Raw genomic sequence first — 19,554 nt, 5'->3', positions numbered from 1 at the left:
GTAAACAGAGTTGGGTATATAAAGGTAAAACCTAAACTTGGACAACTTGTAACTTGTGAAAACAATAAATACGAAAGCAAATTTTGGACTAACACTAATGCTGACATTTATTATGCATTTAGTGGGGAGCCTGCTCTGTAAGCGTTAACTCATTTTCCCCTCCTAACAAAGTCCGAGCGGATTAGCACTCCCACTGCTGGATGTGTTTTCTTGGCTATGTCTGCCCGAGGCTACATAGCGACTAAGAGGAGGTGCAGGTATCCGATCCCAGGTGCTCTGGCCACAAATCTTCTCTCAACCATTATACTGTATGGAAAGGCTGAAGACTAACTTCCAGTCACTGTGGTATCCTCACCTTGACTTACTCTGGACAATGAAGGCTCAGAATGAACAGATTCTCTTACTGGAGGGAAATGGACTGGGCTAAGTGAGGAGATGTGACAGGAGCCAGGGGGTCTCTCTGAAGTTCCTACTGCTACCTCCAATGGACACTTTAACTCTTTCTTCCTTGACCCCTGTAACATTTTTTTCCAATTTTTTTTTCTATTTCAAAGTAATGTATGTATAGCTTAAAAAGTCAACGATACTTGGGGTGCCTGGGTGGTTCAGGTGGTTAAATGTCCAACTCTTGATTTCAGCTCAGGTCATGATCTCACGGTTCATGAGATCGAGCCCCATGTTGGGCTCTGCACTGACAGCATGGAGCCTGCTTGGAATTCACTCTCTCCCTCTTTGCCCCTCCCCCCCACCCCAAAACAAATAAACTTTAAAAAAATGTCAATACTGTAGAGCTTACAATGAAAATAGCAGTCCTCTGCCCCACCCCCACATCTGCATGCCACACCCCAGACAACTTGTCTCAACTCTTTTGGCTATTTCTTCTAGAATTTACTTCAATATTTCTAAAGAATGTGCTTACACAGGTATATTTTTTACTTACATTTGATTTTATCTACCACCACTGTTACCTACTCCTTCTGTCCAGTGCGATCTAATGGAAAAGACTGATTTTTTGCTTGTATTTAACTTCCTATGTTTTTATTCATAACCCTATTCATACTATCCAAAAAAACTAAAATCCCCTGAAGTAGAATTTTCCATGTGGTCAAACATACCAGGTAATGCCAGTCTGGCTCACAGGTTTTCTTTTTGCTTGGGGATCTCCCTCCTGAGCCTTCTGCCCTGCTGTGGTGTGGTGTGTTTGTTTTCTGGGCCTGCTACACATCCATCGTTCTGGGTCTTCACCTCTCTCATTCACTGAACCCCTTGTTTCCTGGACCCCTCTTCTTTGTCTAGTTTAATAGGTTTTCTAGGTGTGCAAAATGGTTTGATGCTGACCTAGCTGCATTTCAGGGATTAGAGAAGCAGAGAACTTCCATGCTGTTCCTCCATCTTGCCCCCCCCCCCAACCTAGTTTAATAGGCTTTGATGGAGCACATTTTCCAGTAGCCTCCTTGAGAAAAGGTGAATGGGAGGTATGATTTTTAGGGCCTTGCGTGCCTGTAATCACCTTTATTCTACTCTTACCCTTGATTGATAATTTGATTGTGTGAGATGGCGCCGGGATACCTAAGGGTTTAACTGTTGCCGTTTACCACCCACCGAGACTTGACCCCATCCACGTTTCAGCTCTGTGCCCTCCCCTTGCCCTCTGCTGTACCTGGTACCTGGTTTTGGGGGTTTTTTGGGGCTCTGCTCCTCACTGACATCTTAATCAGCAGAGGCTTAGTATTCAGTTTTCTCCATGCTGCTAATTCAACCCACTTTGTTTTCCAAAAGTCTGCTGACCTCTCTTGATGGCTATTGTCTCTTATTCTTTTTGTTCTTGTGGCTTCGTTCCTGGTTTGAAATCACTGCTCTCAAACGGGTGGGACCCCAGGAGGGAGATACGTATAACCTTTAACCGTAAGTTCCTGTCAATAGCATTTGAGATGATTTTCCGGTCCTTTTTTCTTTGAAGTTCTCTCTCCCCTTGGATTCAAAAAAGCACACTGATAGTTCTGTCACTGTAGCCACTCACTCTCACTCATTCCTCCTCTGGCTCCTCCTCTCCTGGTGGGCCTTGGGTGTCTGTCTTAAATCCTCCTCCCTCCTCCCTACTTGTCACTCGCCTCGTTCTCTCTGTTCCGTTTCAAGGTCTCAGCTTAGATGTCATGCATTTCCTGACCCCTTGCCCAATTAGGTTGCCTCCTCTGTTGAATGCTTCCCCAAACTCCACCCCTCGCCTTCATAGCTCATCATGGCCACAGTGCTGATCAACGTCCTTCTCCCTGCACTGAGAGATCCACTGGGGCACGTCCCTGAGACGTTTGTCCTCAGCTGTCACACTGCCCAAGCGGAGGGCATGGCACACAGAAGGTGCAGAACAGACACATACCGGATGACGGTGTGCTTGCGAGGAATAATGAATAAATGGGTCAATGAAATAGGAGAACTGGATTCAAACCCAGGCTTGTCCATACACTTGCTGTGTGATCTTGGACCAGTAAAAGAACCTTAACTTCTGGACTTCAGCTCCTGCTGCTTCTACTGAAGAGGGACAACAATCCAAGTGCCATCCTGCCTCACTGAGTTGTGAAAATCAAAGTACACACGCAAAAAACTGTACGTCACTGTGCTCAGTAAGCTACAAGTCCTATACAGCATAAGGGATTATTACTGTCATGGTAAACTCTGCTACGCAGAAAATTCTTATTCGTTTTAGATATGGGAGACATAGGACACAGAATGGCAGGCTCAGGTCTCCAATCTCACAATTCTTTAAAATATGCTTTCTTTCTGAAAGAAAGAATCCCACTAAGCCTTCTCTGCTTTCTCCTAAAACTGGGCTTTCATGATGGAGGGGCCACCTGGGGTCTTGCCTTCAACCTTAAGCAAAGCTGACTGGAAAGCACGGCGCGCTTTCATGGTTAACAGTTTTAACTTAATGCATTCTTTACAAAGAAAAAACAAACAAACAAAACCAATGGAAATATTTATATGCATCCAGGTGTGTAAGAGAGCTGAAGATGCCCACAGCATCTGCCGCACTTGCCGGCTGACTTTGGTTCAACTCAGATCCTTTCTTGGCCTCTCGATTTGCTCACTGGATCACTTGTGTGAATGGGGGAGAGGGGGAAAGCGTAGAAAACCCCAGCTCTTAGAGGTTATAAGGCTCACAAGTCTGTTTCATAGCTCCCGTCATCAGCGCTCTGAAGCACGCATGAGGTTCAGTTTGGAAGAGGACCGGATTCCAATGGCTAGCTGACACCCTAGAATAGTAGCACTTGGCTTTGCAGGAAGGGCATGTGGGAACAGCATGGTTTCAGAGTTGAAAGACTTGAGTTCCACTTCACATTCTGCCTCCAACAAATTACATTGTCACTAATAGATGTGTTCATGCTGTAAACGTAACTTCTGCGTCCTTCGGGGGACACATGCTGAGGACAAATGCTGAGGATGACAAGCATTTCCCCTTGTTTCATACACTTCATGCTGATAATTTATAATGGCTGAGTAATATTCACTATGCAAATATTCCATAATTTGCTTATATGCTTTCTTATCATTAGACATTGGGCTGTTTTCAAATTTTCACAATTTTAAGCAGTGCTAAGATAAGCAAGTAGCTTTTGCTAAATATTAGCTTATTTCTTTAAGAAAGACTCTCAGAAGTTGAAAATATAAACGTTTTTATGATTTAATATAAAATGCCAACCTGCTTTCCCAGTGGGGTGCATTCATTTACAGTGCAAATATGTGTGGGTACAGTTTCACTGCAGCCCATTCAAATTGGGTATTAACTTGGAGAGGGGGGCCTTCGAATTTATTAGGTTAAAAAAAACCAATCATTTTAATTTGCACTTAGATTGCTGATGAGGTTAAACATATTTTATGTATGTTTAAAACACATCATGTATATTTGCAAACTTTTCTACCTGTGAAGTTTAGTATCTGAGATCCTAATTTTGTTCACAGCATCTGTACCATAATATCATATAGACATGAACTCTTCCTTGATCTCTCAAATTTACTTCAAATATTTTCTCAGTCTACTATTTTCCTTCTTAGGTTGACAAGTCTTGTAGGACATATGGAAGTTTTACAATTTTATGTAAACATCTGCTAGTCTTTTTTTTTTTTTTTTCTTTGCAATTTCTTCGGTGACTTTTAAGCTTAAAAGTCCTTCTCTAGGCCAAGGCTACATGAACATCGGGTTTTACCCTCTTTTAGTTTGGCTTTCAAATATTTATCTGTTTAATCCATCTGGAATGCATTTTACCATATGGTGTGAAATGAAGTCTGCATCAGAGGGTGAAAACGCAAATTCCTCCAGGGGCCAGGCAGGTAAGTTAGAGAAGCAAAGCAGGTCAGGTGTGAGGAAACAGAACGAGGTGCAGACTGTGGTGAATTACACAGTGTTCAGGAGGGCAGGGACTTGTTCCTGCAGGAATTTCAGTCTCCTAACTTTTAAAGGTAAGCCATAAACCTAGAGCTTTATGGGAAACTGCCCAATTTTTAAATATTACACCAATAATGACGGCGCAAAGAGCCTTCTCTGTGTCTCTCAACCACATCTGTCCCTCTGAATGCTGCTTTGCAGCCTCTGGGTTAAGCTATGCTTTTCCAACAACGTTTATTCACTAAGCCTTTTCTTCTCCATTAATGTGCAATGCTTCCTTTCTTCCAACATTAAAGTTTTGCATATGGCTTGTAGGCAGGATTTCTAGGCAATTGTACTTCGCTTATCTGTTTGACTCCTATTCTCTTTTATTACAGATTTATGATATGTTAGCATCTTTAGAGATGAGTGTCCTTTCATTATTCTTTTTGGGCTTTCTTCCATACTTTCATCTGTTTATTATTCCAGTGAAGTCTTAAACCATTCAATCACATCTCCTATATTCCCTTTAGGATGCAGTGTGGCATTCCATTAAACCTATAAATTGACATATTTAGAGTATTTCACCTTCTCATCTAGGAACATGCTATGTTTCCTAATTATTCATGTCCTGTTTTATGGCTCCCAATAAAATTTCACAGTCTTTGTCACACAGGTCACATATAGTACTCATTAAGTGATATTTTAATTTTTATTGATTTTTTTTGACTGGGACTTTTTTTTTATTATATTTCATACCTGGTTATTGCAAGTATATGGGAAATGTATTGACTTTTGAAAAGCCCTCCTGCACCCCACTTACAAGTTCTGAATTCCTATGAAGTAAAATAGTTTTTCAATTAATGTTGCTGTGTTCTCTAGGAATATTAAACACATCCTTCACAAATAATGATACCTTTGTCTCAACCTCTTGTTTCTGTTTTATGCTTTATGTTGGCCAGAGCTTCTAAAATAATGCTCACTAACGGTTATACCTTTCTTTCTCTTTCTTTTTTTTTTTCTTTTTCTTTTCTTTCCTTCCTTTCTCTCTCTTTCTTTGTTTCTTTCTTTCTTTCTTGCAAGCAAGGGAACAGGGGAGGGGCAGAGGGAGAAAGAGAGAGAAGAAATCCTAAGTAGACTTCAGGCCCCAGGGCAGAGCCCAACAAGGGGCTCGATCCCATGACCCTGGGATCATGACATGAGCTGAAATCAAGAGTGGGACACTTAACTGACTGAGCCATCCAGGCGCCCCTTTTTGAGGGGCAAATTTAAGCAAATTTAAAGCAAATTTGTCTCATATTTAACCAGGAAGCCTTAGACTTTGATTAGAAGTCAGTGCTCTTTATTTTGCTATGTATCTTTTTGTCTTTCATTTTCAGTATCGTGAGGACCTAGTATCATTACCAAAGGCGTTTTCATCACTTACTGAACACAAAAGACAGCTCAGCACAGTGCACAGTGCATCCAGAAAGTGTTTGAAACTTGCAGAATTGTTCATCAGAGACACCTGGGTCTGAATCTTAGCTCTGACCCCGTGTGACCTTGAATGCAACCCCCTGACTCACCTGGAAAACAAAGATAAGAACTCTGGCGGCACAAGTCGGTTATGAGAGTTAAAACGAGTTGATGTAAATAAATTGTGTTTAGTGTAGTATGAGGTGCCCAGCAGGAGCTCAACAGGTTTCACCTCCTCTTCTATCATTTAAAGAGATGATGGTAGGAGGAACGATCTCCCAAATGAAAGGTTTCCAAGGAAGAGCTTGTATTTATAAGCCTAAGAAAATGCAAACCGTATTGGGAAATACCAGCCTAGTCTCTTCCTGCTTTAGTGCACAGGGCTTTTTCTTGTTCATCCAAAACATACAGTCCATCCCTTGCGCTCGTGCATGGATTCTTTGACTTATGACACAAATGAAAGAAAAAAAATCAAGCTGGCGTGTAATACGAACCAGGAAAGAAACAAACTGTGTGTCGATTAGCCCCGAACATGAGAGCTGCTCAGATAAAGGCATGAACTCGAAGCTACTCAAATCAGAACCAGATGCTCAGAGGTTTCTGGCTTACAATTTTTTATAACCCTTCATATAACACTCATAGTCCTGTCATCTCAGCAGAAGGTCCTCTGCTCTGTTTAAAGCAGCAAGAAACCCGCTGAAACCTCTGCTAGATTTGCAATCTTTAAACCTGTGCTCGATTGTAAAGGAGCTCTCTCCCCAAGGAGGGACCCTTTGGTACAAACTCTTTGGCTCGGAGAAGCCAAGGACTGACAAAGTCAACCCCTGTGAACCCACTGCCAAAGGACAGGGGCAACAAGGGGTACCAGGGGCACTGTAGAAACAGCATGGATTCTGCAGTCAGACTGTCCTGTACTCACACACTGGCTCTGCCCTTACTCCTTGCATGTGACTGTGAGCAAGTGTGTTAATCTCTCTGAACCTCTTTTCCTCATCTGTATAAAGGAAATAATAATTACTCCTGCTTCCCTGGGACGATTACAGAATTTAAGTTAGATAATGCACATATCACGCTTAGCACGCTCCTGGGACGCTGCAAACACTGAGATTAACTCATTCGGTCCTCAAAATTACCCCCATGAAATGCGTACTGATATCACCGTCACTTTTCAGATCAGGAAACGGAGGCACTGACTGGTTATCTATCCTGCCTGAGGTCACTCTGCTAATAAGTGGCAGGGACTGGATTCAAAGCAGGCCGCCTGGCTTCAGATCCACTCCCTGACCACTAAGCCATGCCACCCCTCTCTCTACTAGTACGCTACACAATATAACTGGTTTGATTCAGCGCTGTCTTGAGTGTGCCTTACATGGAAGGGCACACATCCGATTCAGGCCATCAGGGGCTCACCCGGGAGGGCAGTCCATTTCTAGAAAGCACTGCTGACTCTGAGGTCAGCACAGACCCTCCCCTGTAGTCCACTCTCCTCCACCTTCAAACTTGACGTCCTCTTTCCTCATCTTCACTGCCCTCTTCATCCTATGGCAGGGGGCGGGTGGGGTCTCCCCTCCTTTCCCAGGGCTAGTCCTTCTGCATCTGCCCTCCACTCCATGACTCCCACCTCCTTTCATTAGTCATCTCCCCTCTCTCCTGGGCCCCCAATCTTCCCCCTGGCTCCTTTCCCACAGCTGACAACACGTTCAAGGCTCCCCCCACCTTATATAAACCTTTCCATGACCCTGCCTCCTCCTCGGGTTACTCCCATCTGTCTCTTTCCCTGCTCTGTCTAGAAGGAACTGCTTCCACTCTACGCCTCTCGCTCGCTCCTGAACTCGTGGTGACCCTGCTTCCGCCCGCACCCACTGAGGTTGCCAATGACCTCCTGGTGGTCGACTCCAACAGCTTGTCATCAGCTCCCTACCTATTCTCTGAGGCTAATCTCTATGTATCACCTCCTGCCCACCTTCTGAATGTTGGGGTTCCATCCCTGACTCCCTGCTTCTCAGTGCTCTACCCTCCCACCTGCCCCACATCTACACTGATGATGCCCAGTGGGTTTCTGTCTCAGGTCAGAGCTATCCCCAAGTCAACGCCTATTTATCCATCTGCCCGTTGGTAACAGTCAACAACTAACATCCACTTGGAAATTCTATTAGCAGCTCAAATCTAATGTGAACTTATCCTCTGTACTTCCTTCCCCTGACAAACCAACTTCCCCTCCTCACTTCCTAATTTAATTAATGTTATCACTATGTATCTATTCTCTCAAGGTTGAAACATCCTGCTGCTTCCTTATAGCTAAAATACAACTGGTCAAGAAAACCAGCCTATGATGTCCTGGAATGCATCCCTTCCTTTATATAAAAGCAGTGGCATTTGCCCCAGTTCAGGTCCTCTTCCTTCATGGAACCCTACTGGTTACTCAAACAGTCTTCCAGTTGGTCTCCCTATTTTAGTGTGAGGAACCAACCCATTTGTATATACTACTGCCAAAGAAAGCTATCCAAGGCCAGAATTGTGCTACACCTTTGCTCAAAAACTGTCCTGTGCTGCCTGTTGCCTTCAAAATCAGATTTGTGGGCTGGTTTACAAAGCCTTTCCAGGTTCAGCTCGGAGCCTGGAGCCTGCTTCGGATTCTGTGTCTCCCTCTCTCTTTGCCCCTCCCCTGCTCATGCTCTATCTCTGTCTCAAAAATAAATAAAAACATAAAAAAAAAATTAAAAAAAATCCTTTCCAGGTTGTTCCTACGATCATTTTCTAGGATCTTCTCTGGGAACCATCCCCTTCATGCCCTCTACCCACTCCCAGCAGACACGCCGGGCACTCTCACACAGAGGCATAGCAGGAAAGAACATGAGAAGAGGGTGGGCACTGGAACCAGACAGACCTGGATTCGAATTCCAGCTCCCTCACCGACTGGCTACAGGACTACAGCCTACTCATTTTTAGACACTTGGAGCTCTTCACCCGTCTGGGGAGAAATACCTACTTTATATGCCTGTTGTAAGGGTCTGAAATAGTTTAGTGAAACACCTAAGACATACTGAGATAGAGTATACATTGAATAAATAGTAGCTATTAATACTATTATTAGCCAAATAGTTTCAGAGAGGCAGGGATGAGTTTACAAAGACTGATAAGACCTGAAACTAGAAGAAAGGGACATTTGCGAAGTCCTTTGTTGAACTGGAAGATCAAATTGACAAGAACAAGTAACAATGCCTTGGAATGTTCTGGAACCCACATTTCCATTTTTGAACTGCAGTAGCACTGGCACAGAAACACTGTAAGACTAGAACCAGTTTGAGAGTTGCTTTGCCCCCTGAATCCAGCAGCCTTGGAATGCACAGATCTCCTAGGACAGAAAAAACATTCCTCAACCAAGTGCCTGGCAGTGTCCTGGATTGGCAGTTGCGCCTTGTTCCCTTCTGAGCTGCCTGCAAGAAGTTCATGTCCACAGAAGAAAGTTCTAGGCTGCAAGGAGCAGCTGTGACCTTTGACCTTTTCACTTGGTGCTCACTGACCCTCTGGTGAAGGTCTGCCACGTTCAGGGTCCTGTGTCAGGCAACCGGGCTCCAGGAGAAGTTGCTGGGAGTGGATTCAGAAGACCTGGCTTCATGTCCTCATGTGAGTCACTGTGCACAGACCGCTTCCTCATCTCTGAGTGCAAATAATGATTCCTTCCTGCCCAGTCATCAGAGGTTGAGCAGAGATGCCTACCATCTTATTTCAATCTCCTCTTTTTTTTTCGAGTAGCTCCTTCTCTATGTTCCGTGACTTGAACACGGCTTCCCAGCTGAAAAGGCACGTCTCACCACAGTAAGTCCTTTATGCCTCACAACCTCCCCCTGCATCCCTGGAAGAGGGAGCTGCCCTCCTCTCTGCTCCTGTGGGAGCTCGTACAGACCCCCTGTTGGCGCAGACCACATTACGTTGCAGCTATTTATGAAAGGGGCAGTTCCCCAAGTTGACCTTGGGCTCTCGGAGAGCAAGGCGTGTGTTCGATTCACTGATGACTCTCTGGAACTTAGCAGAGCAGGTGTTCAGCAAGTGTCGAATAACTGAGCCACTTACAAGCATGCTAAGAACGTACCATGAATGACATGTCTTCACGTAGTTGTCAGACCCTCCAAAGTAGGTTTTTCCCTAATTGCAGGCGAGTTGGGTGCGGCTCAGACTCAGCCAAAGTCCCCCAGTTCATAAACAGTGCTGTCAGAATTCAAACCCAGGACTGTTTGACTCCAAAGCCTTTGCCCTTTCTCTGGGCCACACCACCTCTCTCTGGCCACAGTGACTTCAACTATCTACCACTAATGCCAAGTACAGCAGACCTGGGTTAGGGTTATTCCTAAGAGGGTGTTACATAACTGCAGGCCACACATTCAATTGGGTCCTGCACATCAGTGGTAGTGCGAAGGGAAAGAGGAAAGATACCACCATATGAGAGCCCTCTTAAAGGCACAGCTCTGCAATAGAGAAGCTAGCTGGCAAGATGGGGATGAGTAACTGCCTTCATCAACTGCGAGAGAAAAAAGCGATCAGAAAATAAAAATGAAACCATCTTTACCTAAAAACCAAACCATCAAGACAAATATCTTCTATTGAAACTCCACCTGAATGGGGGTGGGTGTAGGGCTTCCTCTGGCAGGAGTAAGTACAGGTCAGGATGCTCTCTAGAACATGGCAGATGGGTCCCCTGCAGCTGCTGGTGGCAGGCATGATACCAGGCACACCGCGAGCCTAGGAGGTGTGAATGCCATCATCTCTAAGACCCTGCCTATCTTGCCGTCTGATCGTGAGAGTGTGTAACACGCACGTGGAGGTCATCACGTGCTAGAAACCTGGTCACTAAGATGTAAGAGAAAGCATGGGCTCTGGGCAGCCACTCTTGCTCTGCTATTTCCTACATAGGAGATCTCGGCAAACAACACTGGACCTCTGAGCCTCATTTCTCTGTAACACGGGAATGCACAAGACCTAACTTCCAGGTTGTTTGGGAACCAAGTGATGACGCACATAGTACAGTGCCTGGTGCAGAACTGGCACTCAGTCAGCACAGTGCTGTGACCACGACCCTGGCTCTGCCTCTCAGTGGCTGTGTGACCCTCGACAAGTCATGTGACTTCTCTAAGCCTCAAGTTTTCTACCTTTAGAAGTGCTATTTAAATTTTTTTTTCTTTTTTTTTTAAATTTTTTTTTCAATGTTTATTTATTTTTGGGACAGAGAGAGACAGAGCATGAACGGGGGAGGGGCAGAGAGAGAGGGAGACACAGAATCGGAAACAGGCTCCAGGCTCTGAGCCATCAGCCCAGAGCCTGACGCGGGGCTCGAACTCACGGACCGCGAGATCGTGACCTGGCTGAAGTCGGACGCTTAACCGACTGCGCCACCCAGGCGCCCCTAGAAGTGCTATTTAAATAATTAACAAGTTTGCAAAGACTCTTGGCATTCTGTACCCCAGGGTGGCAAAAACATAAACCATGAATGGAAACTCTGGCTACGGATTGAGGAAGGTGGCCTGAATGCTGGGATGGGAGAATCCTAAAGTATCTGGACTCCATCTACAGAACTTCTCACGAGCACATTCTTCTGGTCCCTCCCCCCAGCTCTCTGACCTTTACCATCTTCTCTGCCGGCTGCATGGCTTCACCTGCCCCTGAAACGGACCGTTCCTCAACCCTCTCCTCTCCTGCTTTAATCTCCTCCTTCAGAAAACATCATCTTAATAGCTGGCCTTTGCTAATAATCTACAAGGGTCAGTCTATAGCTCAAACTGGTTCATTTCTTTCTCCATTTCCAAGGCCTCCATTCTGGTCCAGGCCAGCCTGAGCCCCTGCTCCGACTACTGTCACAGCCTCCTTACTGGTGTCTCAGCTCCAAATATGCAAATCACATCCAGTCACTCTAGCTCTAAGTCCCACAGTGGCTTCTGGCTACCCTGAGGATAAGTGAAAAAACAGAACTCTTCGCATGCCATCTTGAATCCCCAAACAGGCTGGCTTTTGGCACCTCTCTAGCCTCACCCAAAACCATTCGGCCCTTTGTCCCCATGCCCCACAATGTGACCATCCTCAAGTTCCCTGAACACTTCTAGCAGCCGCCTATCCAGGGCCTTTCCAGGGCCTTTGCATATAGATGCTCTTGGCCCTGCTGGTCTGTTCTTTCTCCAAACCTTCATCTACCCGGTTCCTACTCCTGTCCCAGCACTTTAAGTGAAGTCTCCTGTTTGTTCCTCTAAAGTACGTTCTCTTTGCCACGTTCGGTATTTACTATTTACTGTCATATGTTTACCTATGTATTTAATGTCTGTATTGAAATTTAAGAGTCTACCTCAAACTATCCCACGCATGTCTATAAATGACACAAGGACAAGAAGAAGCGGGACTATTTTTTATACACCATGGACATTAATGCATGCTGAGGATGTGGCATGTAAAAGGCAGTCAGTAAATGCCAGTTGAATGAGAAAATGAACACAGTGTCTAGGTCTGCCTCTAACCCCTCTGGACCTGTTCATCTCGTCCATCCTCCTTAAAGCATCGTGCAAGGGGCTTCAAGGAGTACTCCAAAAGGTCTTGGATCCTTGGTGCCGTAAAGAGACTGAACTAGGCCTGTTCCCTCCTCGCCAGTTACATGCGCAGCCTCTCCTTGTCCTCAGCCTCACTTCCTGGCCCACAAGAGCCTCGAGGGTAAGTACTGTGCTGCTTCACGGCTACACCTAAATGCCAAGGCCAGGACTTGGCACACCGTGAGGGGCTTGCTGAACCAAACAGACTCAGTGACGCCTATGACACATACTGAAGACCCCATATTGACTTCCCCTCTTCCTGAGAGAATGCACATTCTGTTTGGAGTGTCGGTGTGGTAAGCTACAAACACTCACTGTCTCAGACTTCTTCACAGCTCTGTGCATCCAAGTGATGTGGCTATGCCATGGAAACTGTAAGCTGGGTGTTTTAGGAAAAAATGAGCATCCCTGCTTCCTTCCCCTTTCTTCTTCTCCCTGCCTGATGTGCAGCCGAGTCCTGGAGCTGCAGCAGCCACGTTGGGACCACAAGGGGGCAAGCATGAAAACAACAGCCAGAGCTGAGGAAGGCAGGGCGCAAGGCGGGAAACAGCCTGGTCCCTGATTCCACTACCGGATGCCGTGCTGGCCCTGGACGGACACACCCTAGACTGGGAGCGTACACGAGAACATCAAGGTGCCACTGAAATGCCACACCAGCAGGGATGCTGTTATTTGCACACTAAATGCATTTCTAACCATTTCCACAGAGATAAGCTTTAGTGCTTGGTACCTCTTGTGTCCTTGAGCTATCGTTTCTTCTTTCCTGCTCTTGAGGTCCAAGATCCCAGAGAATTCAGAAGGTTCAGCAGTGCAAGACAGATCCCGGGGGCAGTAGAAGAGGCCGGCGGGAGGGTAGGGAACCCTCCCCTACCATCTTCGGTGATCAGGGGCAGCTGCCCGTGGGGCTGGTCCCCAGTCTGCAGATGCAGCACTCTGATATTCCTAGCTCTCTACCACAAAACAGATTTTTGGCCCCAGTCTATCCCCAATGTGCTGACTTGAGCTCTCCCTCGGCCTACGGTTTCATTCCACTTATACCAGACTGTTCTGAATAAATCACTGCTATCAGGGAGAGGTGAATTCACAGGGTACTTTTCCAAATAAGTGTTGCCAGTGGAAATTTCACAAAGTGCTGCCAATGTCATTTACAAGAAGGTTAGCTGATTACCGAGAGACCTTGATCCTTCATTGCTGCATTATATCTTATAATTCAGAGGAAGGGGATATGGGGAATGGTGGGGGCAGAGCTTATTAAAAACTGAAAATCATTCTGCAATCACTTTTCTTAGCCTCTTCTCTGAAGTACTTCAGGATTTTACACAAGTTAGAATATATGATATCAGGGCCTTTTCTCTCTAGATGCTTGCAAATGTACTCAGAGGCTAACGAACAGTGGTTTTACCCGATCGAACAAAGGAAGTATCGAGATGGCACTGTCTGGTGGTCTTTGGGAGATTTTCAAGGACCCCATTTTGACTACCCCTGGAATATAGAAGCTTATGTGAAAGTATCTATTCACATCTAGGGAAAAGGGGCAGAGCAAATCAAAATACCAGCACCAACCTTGAACCAGTCCTCTGTCCTTCCTGGCTCCCCCTTTCCCTCCCTTCTTTTTCTCATGAAATCACAAAATTCAATCCCAGCAACCTCTTCTGGTTACATAAATTAATGAGCTCTTCTTCTGGGCCCCGTAAGAGAAACCCTCCGGCTCTCATCATTTTAGTCCCTTGCTCAAAAGCCTGCAGTGGCACCTAACACCTGCTGAATGAACTTTTTCTTAGGGTAGCATCCAAGCTTCTGCCCAATAACTTCCTCCTCCCTCCCAGGGTATCTTGTGTTTTGGTCAAACAGAACTTCTGCTCCTTAGAGCCAGCTTTTAATTTTTGCATATCTCCCCTTTGCTCATGCTGTTCTTACTACCTGGAACGGATTCCTCAACAACCCACCCCCCCTTCCTATTTTCCTTCTTTAGATGTGGAAATTCTATCCATCCTTTAGGGTCCCATCAAATTTCGCTTCATCCAGAGAGTCCTCCTGACCTACCCAGCTGGACACACTCTTGCCTTCCTCCAACCCTCATGGCACCTTGACCAGTGAGTCCAGAAGTGACTTCTCTTTCTCTTTTCCTTGGATTAGAGACACTGCCTGTGTTGATGCTTCATCTCCTTAATCCTGACCACGAGCTAATTTTGCCAGAAGCCAGGTCATACCTTCTCTGTACCTCCAACTTGGGAAAAGGCAGGAAAGCACTATTTGTTGGAGGGAAGGAGGGAGGGAGAGGGGGAGGAGGGGAGGAAGGAAGGAAGGAAGGAAGGAAGGAAGGAAGGAAGGGAGGGAGGGAGGGAGGGAAGAGGGAGGACTAAATGGGCTTCTAGTCCCTAGACATAGGTCGATTTACAGCAGCTGCCTGGGCTTGAACAAAAGGATTCTTTTCTTTAATTAGCACAAATGTCCTCAGACTGGGAAGACCAGGGCGTGTTTCTCATAAAAATGGCCAGGTTCTATGTTTTCCAATAACGATTCTCATTTCTCCGTGTTTCGAAATCCACTATGGAGCATCTCTGTTATTTTCCAGCTTGGCTCCCGTGGCCACAGTGTCAGGATGATCTGTCCTTTTATGCTTCAGCATCAACCCAAACTAAAAGAGGAGATGCTCTCTAAAGACCCAAAACACTACAACAGTGATTTGTCAGATCTTGGGGTTGGAAACAATTCATGTGAAAAAATACTTTTTTAAAGTTTTGGATGCTATGAGGTCCCCCCGCCCACCGACCTCCCCACCATGGTCTTTTTAATGCCTTCCCAAGGAAACTTCTTGGGTTAATGTAAGATGCTTACTTGTACTGGAAGCAAGTTAATTAAAGGGAAATTAAATTCCATGTAATGCAAATGGAAATAAAATATTTAATAGTATCATAGCAAATAGGAAGATACTGTGGGGCATAAAGGGGAGAGCATAAGATCTGGAGACCAAGCTGCCATCCTATCCCTGCCCTTACTAACTGTGTGAGTTTGGCTAAGTCAATTACACTCTCTGGGCCTCAATTTCTTCATCTGTAAAGTTGAGATCAAAATTTGTACTGTCTAAGGTTCTCGTGAGGATTAAATCACACGTGGAAAAGATCTAAGCATGGTCCTGAAGACACAGTATGCACTCTCTTGAGTTTTAAGGAATGAATAAATAGGTAGAAAAGAGAAGTGTAATACTCCAGAAAGAAACATGATCCTGGGAAGGAGGCAGATTACTAAAGAAGGAAGATCCCAAGCCTTGGAGTCAGAGAGACATAAATTCAAGTCCCAGCTTTTCCCTTACCATGCCTGAACCTCAATTTCCTCCTCTGCAATAGGGGGTGATCATAAAAATAAGAATAATCACCTCATTGAGTTATCTAGAGGCTTAAGGAATATATATGGAGCCTTTTGTAAACTGCAATGGTAAATTGTATTTTAGCTACTGGTATATACCCTCCTACTTCATTTAGTACTTGGCATCAGCAAGGCTACCCACCTCCAGTGAAGGTAAGACCAGAAACAACATTACCTTCAAATCCTGAACCTCCACATGTGGGAAAAAACTGTTGTTTCTGAAAACAGCTGCTCTGTTTTTTTTTTTTTCAACGTTTATTTATTTTTGGGACAGAGAGAGACAGAGCATGAACGGGGGAGGGGCAGAGAGAGAGGGAGACACAGAATCGGAAACAGGCTCCAGGCTCTGAGCCATCAGCCCAGAGCCTGACGCGGGGCTCGAACTCACGGACCGCGAGATCATGACCTGGCTGAAGTCGGACGCCCAACCGACTGCGCCACCCAGGTGCCCCAGAACAACTGCTCTGTTTTATTCTAAACCTTGCTTGGTTTCAGTTAGGAGTGCGTGTGTGTGTGTGTGTGTGTGTGTGTGTATGTATGTGTGTGTGTGTGTATATATTTATGTATACAGTTATTAAAGTGCTTTTAGATTTTTTCAAGGAAGAAGATAAACTCATTTAATTTAAAATCATCAGCTGGATTGCATTAAATGGAGGGAAAAGCACGAGCATACACAATACAGCCATTTGTTAAATTAAACGCAATTATTTCTCCTGTTACTTAATTACAAACAGACATAAATACTCTGGATCCTGACATCTCAGATCTTCTTAAATTCTATGTCTGCATTTCAACATGTAACGAAGGGAGGGTCATATTCCAATTTGTGTGTTAAGCAAGCCTGAGAGTTACAGTTGTATATTGGGACCATAATGAGCTCACTAAAACAAGACCCAAACTTTTAATTAACCTGCCAAGACAAATTACAACTCGTGGCTCACAGGTAACAATCACAGACAGCTGAGACTCAATGCCACGGACTCTTGGGGAGAGAGGGATTAATAGCAACATCAGAATCCATCTGTTTTTGTATTAAAGAAAAAAAAAGTATTCATGAAACAACCACTGTAGCTCAAAGGAAGACAGACAAGTCTGAAAGGCAGCAAGACAAAGGGAGAAGGAGGGAAGAAGAGAATATTAGCAACTTCCATTTATTGGGTCTCTTAGGAGGCCAAAGCCTGTGCTGGGCACTTTGTATCTGCTCTGATCTTCATGACAGGGACTGCAGAGTACTGTTACTATTTCATTTTCCAGCTAAGAAAAACCTCAGAGAGGTGACCTGACAACAGTCACAGAGCTAGTGTGGGACAGTCAGGGGAGGAAGACAGAGAAAGCAGTGCTCAAAGCTTAGTGGACAGACCCCTGGAATCAAGATTATCTGGGCTCTACCTCAGGCCTAGTGGGTCATAATTCCTGGAGACAGGGCACAGGAATCTGAACTTTGAACGAGCTTCCCGGGTGACTGCTTTGCATGACAATATTTGGGACCATTCATAAGATACCATAACCCCCGGCTACTCAAAATGTGGTCCACAGCTGGGCGGCACCAGTATCACTGAGGCTGGTGAGAAATGGAGACTCTAAGGGCCCACCCCCACCTAGTGAAGGGGAATCTGTGTTTTAATGAGACATCAAATGGGTCATCAAACTCTGGGAAGCCCAGGATAGCCTCTCTGCTCTGAAGGACATCATAGGGTTAAGGAGGTGAAGGCAGACTTCATCATTAAGGTAAGAACAGGAGAGCCAGAGGGAAAAGGAAGACCATGGCCTTAATTATAACAAAACAGGTTAGCAAGCTCTGACAAGCCAAGAATTGGCAAAGATACCTAACTGCACCTACATTTTACTTCTTTGAGAGTCACATCCTAATTAAAAGTGGCTTTCTTTGGGGGTCGATATTAATATTCTTTCATATTTATGCTCAGTTATTAAAAATAAAGAATTCTGATTATAAGAGATCTTCGTTCTGAGCGAGCAAGACAGTCCATGCTTCTTTGTGAACCATGCCTCAGAGAAATCAGGCTGTGAGACCAGGAAGCTCTCACTCAGGCACCACTAATGACTCGATAATCCACGTCCCTAAAAACGAAGCCACTGTGGCCAGAAAGGGAAAAGAAACCAGGTTTGGAGCCTGGCAAACCCCGCAGAGTGAGAGCCTAATCGATGGTGAGGACCACAGCTGGCTCTCTGGTGACAGGGGAATGGGGCTGCCCGGGCGGCCTCCAGCTCATCGGCAACCACCGAGCTGCGGCCTCAAATCCAGACTCTAGAGAAACCGGAAGCTGGAAAACTTAAGTGATTTGTGCAGGGTCAAAACACAAGTTAGTGGTGGAAATTCAGAGCGGAGGATACTTTCAACTCCACCTCAAAAGGAGGCAATAGGGGAGGAAACCAGCGGCAGCCGCAACTGCCAGGCCTGTGGCTGCTGACGGTCCTGCCAATGGGAGGCTGAGCAGAAGCCAGGCCAAGCTCGTGCTCACGCCCTTAGTAACCCAGTGACCCCGCATGTCGGGGCCTGGGCTTGGGGTTGGGGGGCAGAGAAGATTACGTCAAAGTCCTTGCCCCCTGGACACTCGGAGACCAGCAGTTAGGGCAGACACTTCCAAATCGAGGACAGCACAAAGCAGGTTTCCTACATCGAGGCCGACGTAGCCAGATGGCCTCTGCTGCCCTCATTTTGCCAAGAGGGTAGGATACTGAGCCTGCAGGGACAGCAGAAGTGGACAAGCCATGCCCGTATTTAATGGGAAGGTATTTTCCGCCTCGACACTAAGGGCAAAATTGCAAATGAGGGGAAAATGGCCTGAAAATGATTATTGCTGTGTAGAAGGAAAAGCCAGAGTTCTGCAGGAGTTTTAGGAACCAATGACCAGATTCAGAGGTTTTTTATTTAACTCCCTTTTCCATGTCAGAGAGATTCTTAGCCAAGGACTGAGACAGACTTTTGAGGTGAACTCTATACCACATAAAGCTTTTCATTAAGCAGAAACCCTATTTCCATGCATTCTGGTTAGTGGAGTTTTATTTTCCTGCGGGAGATTCTGTCTCCAGGCTATGTCATAATGCTTCCAACATAAACCCAGAATAAATGTTTTCTGACCTGAACCACTGAGGCCACTGTGTCCCGGGGCCATCCAAGGAAGAGACAGACTCTACGGAATGTGTGGATAAAGAAGAGAAATTCCTTAGAACAAGATGTCAAGCTCCCTGGACACCCGTCGGCTTGTGCGGCGGCCCCACGGGCTCACCCTGAAGGGAGAGCTGTGGCCCTCTTCCATGATGAGGGACAGAGAAGGTGTTCAGCACTATCCCAAACATCGGGGCTCCAGAATATTCATCCAGAATAGCTCTGTTATTCTCACCCTCTCCCTGAGCATTCATCTTCTCTTCTCAACTGCCAGGGACTGTTAGCTCCCAGGACAAAACAATAAATAAACAAAAAGCTACATACACACAGTCAAAAACAAAAACCCAAACCACAAATCAGTGAGTTGAGCCAAGGAAGCTATAAAGACAAAATACAGGTGTCGGAGAGAAGTGAGAAGAAGAGAGGTGTTGCCTCCATGTGGCTGGTCAGGCAGGGTTTCGGTCTTGCTGTCAACTCTACCTCTCAGTTGTTAAATGCAGCAGCTGGCCCAAAGATGACACAAGAAAGGCAGTGGGTAATGGCCCAGAATGGCTGGCCAGCCTCTCCTGTCACTCCTCCCCTCCCTCTTTCCCCTGAATCCCACACCCATCCCTGTCCAGCAAGCCCAGTCAGGAAGGACGCATGCCAGACTCCAGGTGGCATCGACAGCTGCGGGC

The 19,554-nt window shown here is 45.7% G+C and overlaps 1 protein-coding gene across 8 annotated transcripts in view; it reads right to left on the bottom strand.

Annotated features, from left to right (window-relative positions):
- Positions 1–19,554, bottom strand: part of TENM4 (teneurin transmembrane protein 4) — a 748,341-nt gene that overhangs the window by 167,187 nt on the left and 561,600 nt on the right. The window lies entirely within an intron of this gene.

The sequence above is a fragment of the Prionailurus bengalensis genome, chromosome D1, assembly GCF_016509475.1.
Source record: "Prionailurus bengalensis isolate Pbe53 chromosome D1, Fcat_Pben_1.1_paternal_pri, whole genome shotgun sequence".
NCBI classification, from domain to species: Eukaryota; Metazoa; Chordata; class Mammalia; order Carnivora; family Felidae; genus Prionailurus; species Prionailurus bengalensis.
The sequence above is the reverse complement of the archived record's forward strand: the minus strand, read 5'-3'. Positions and strand labels throughout refer to the sequence as shown.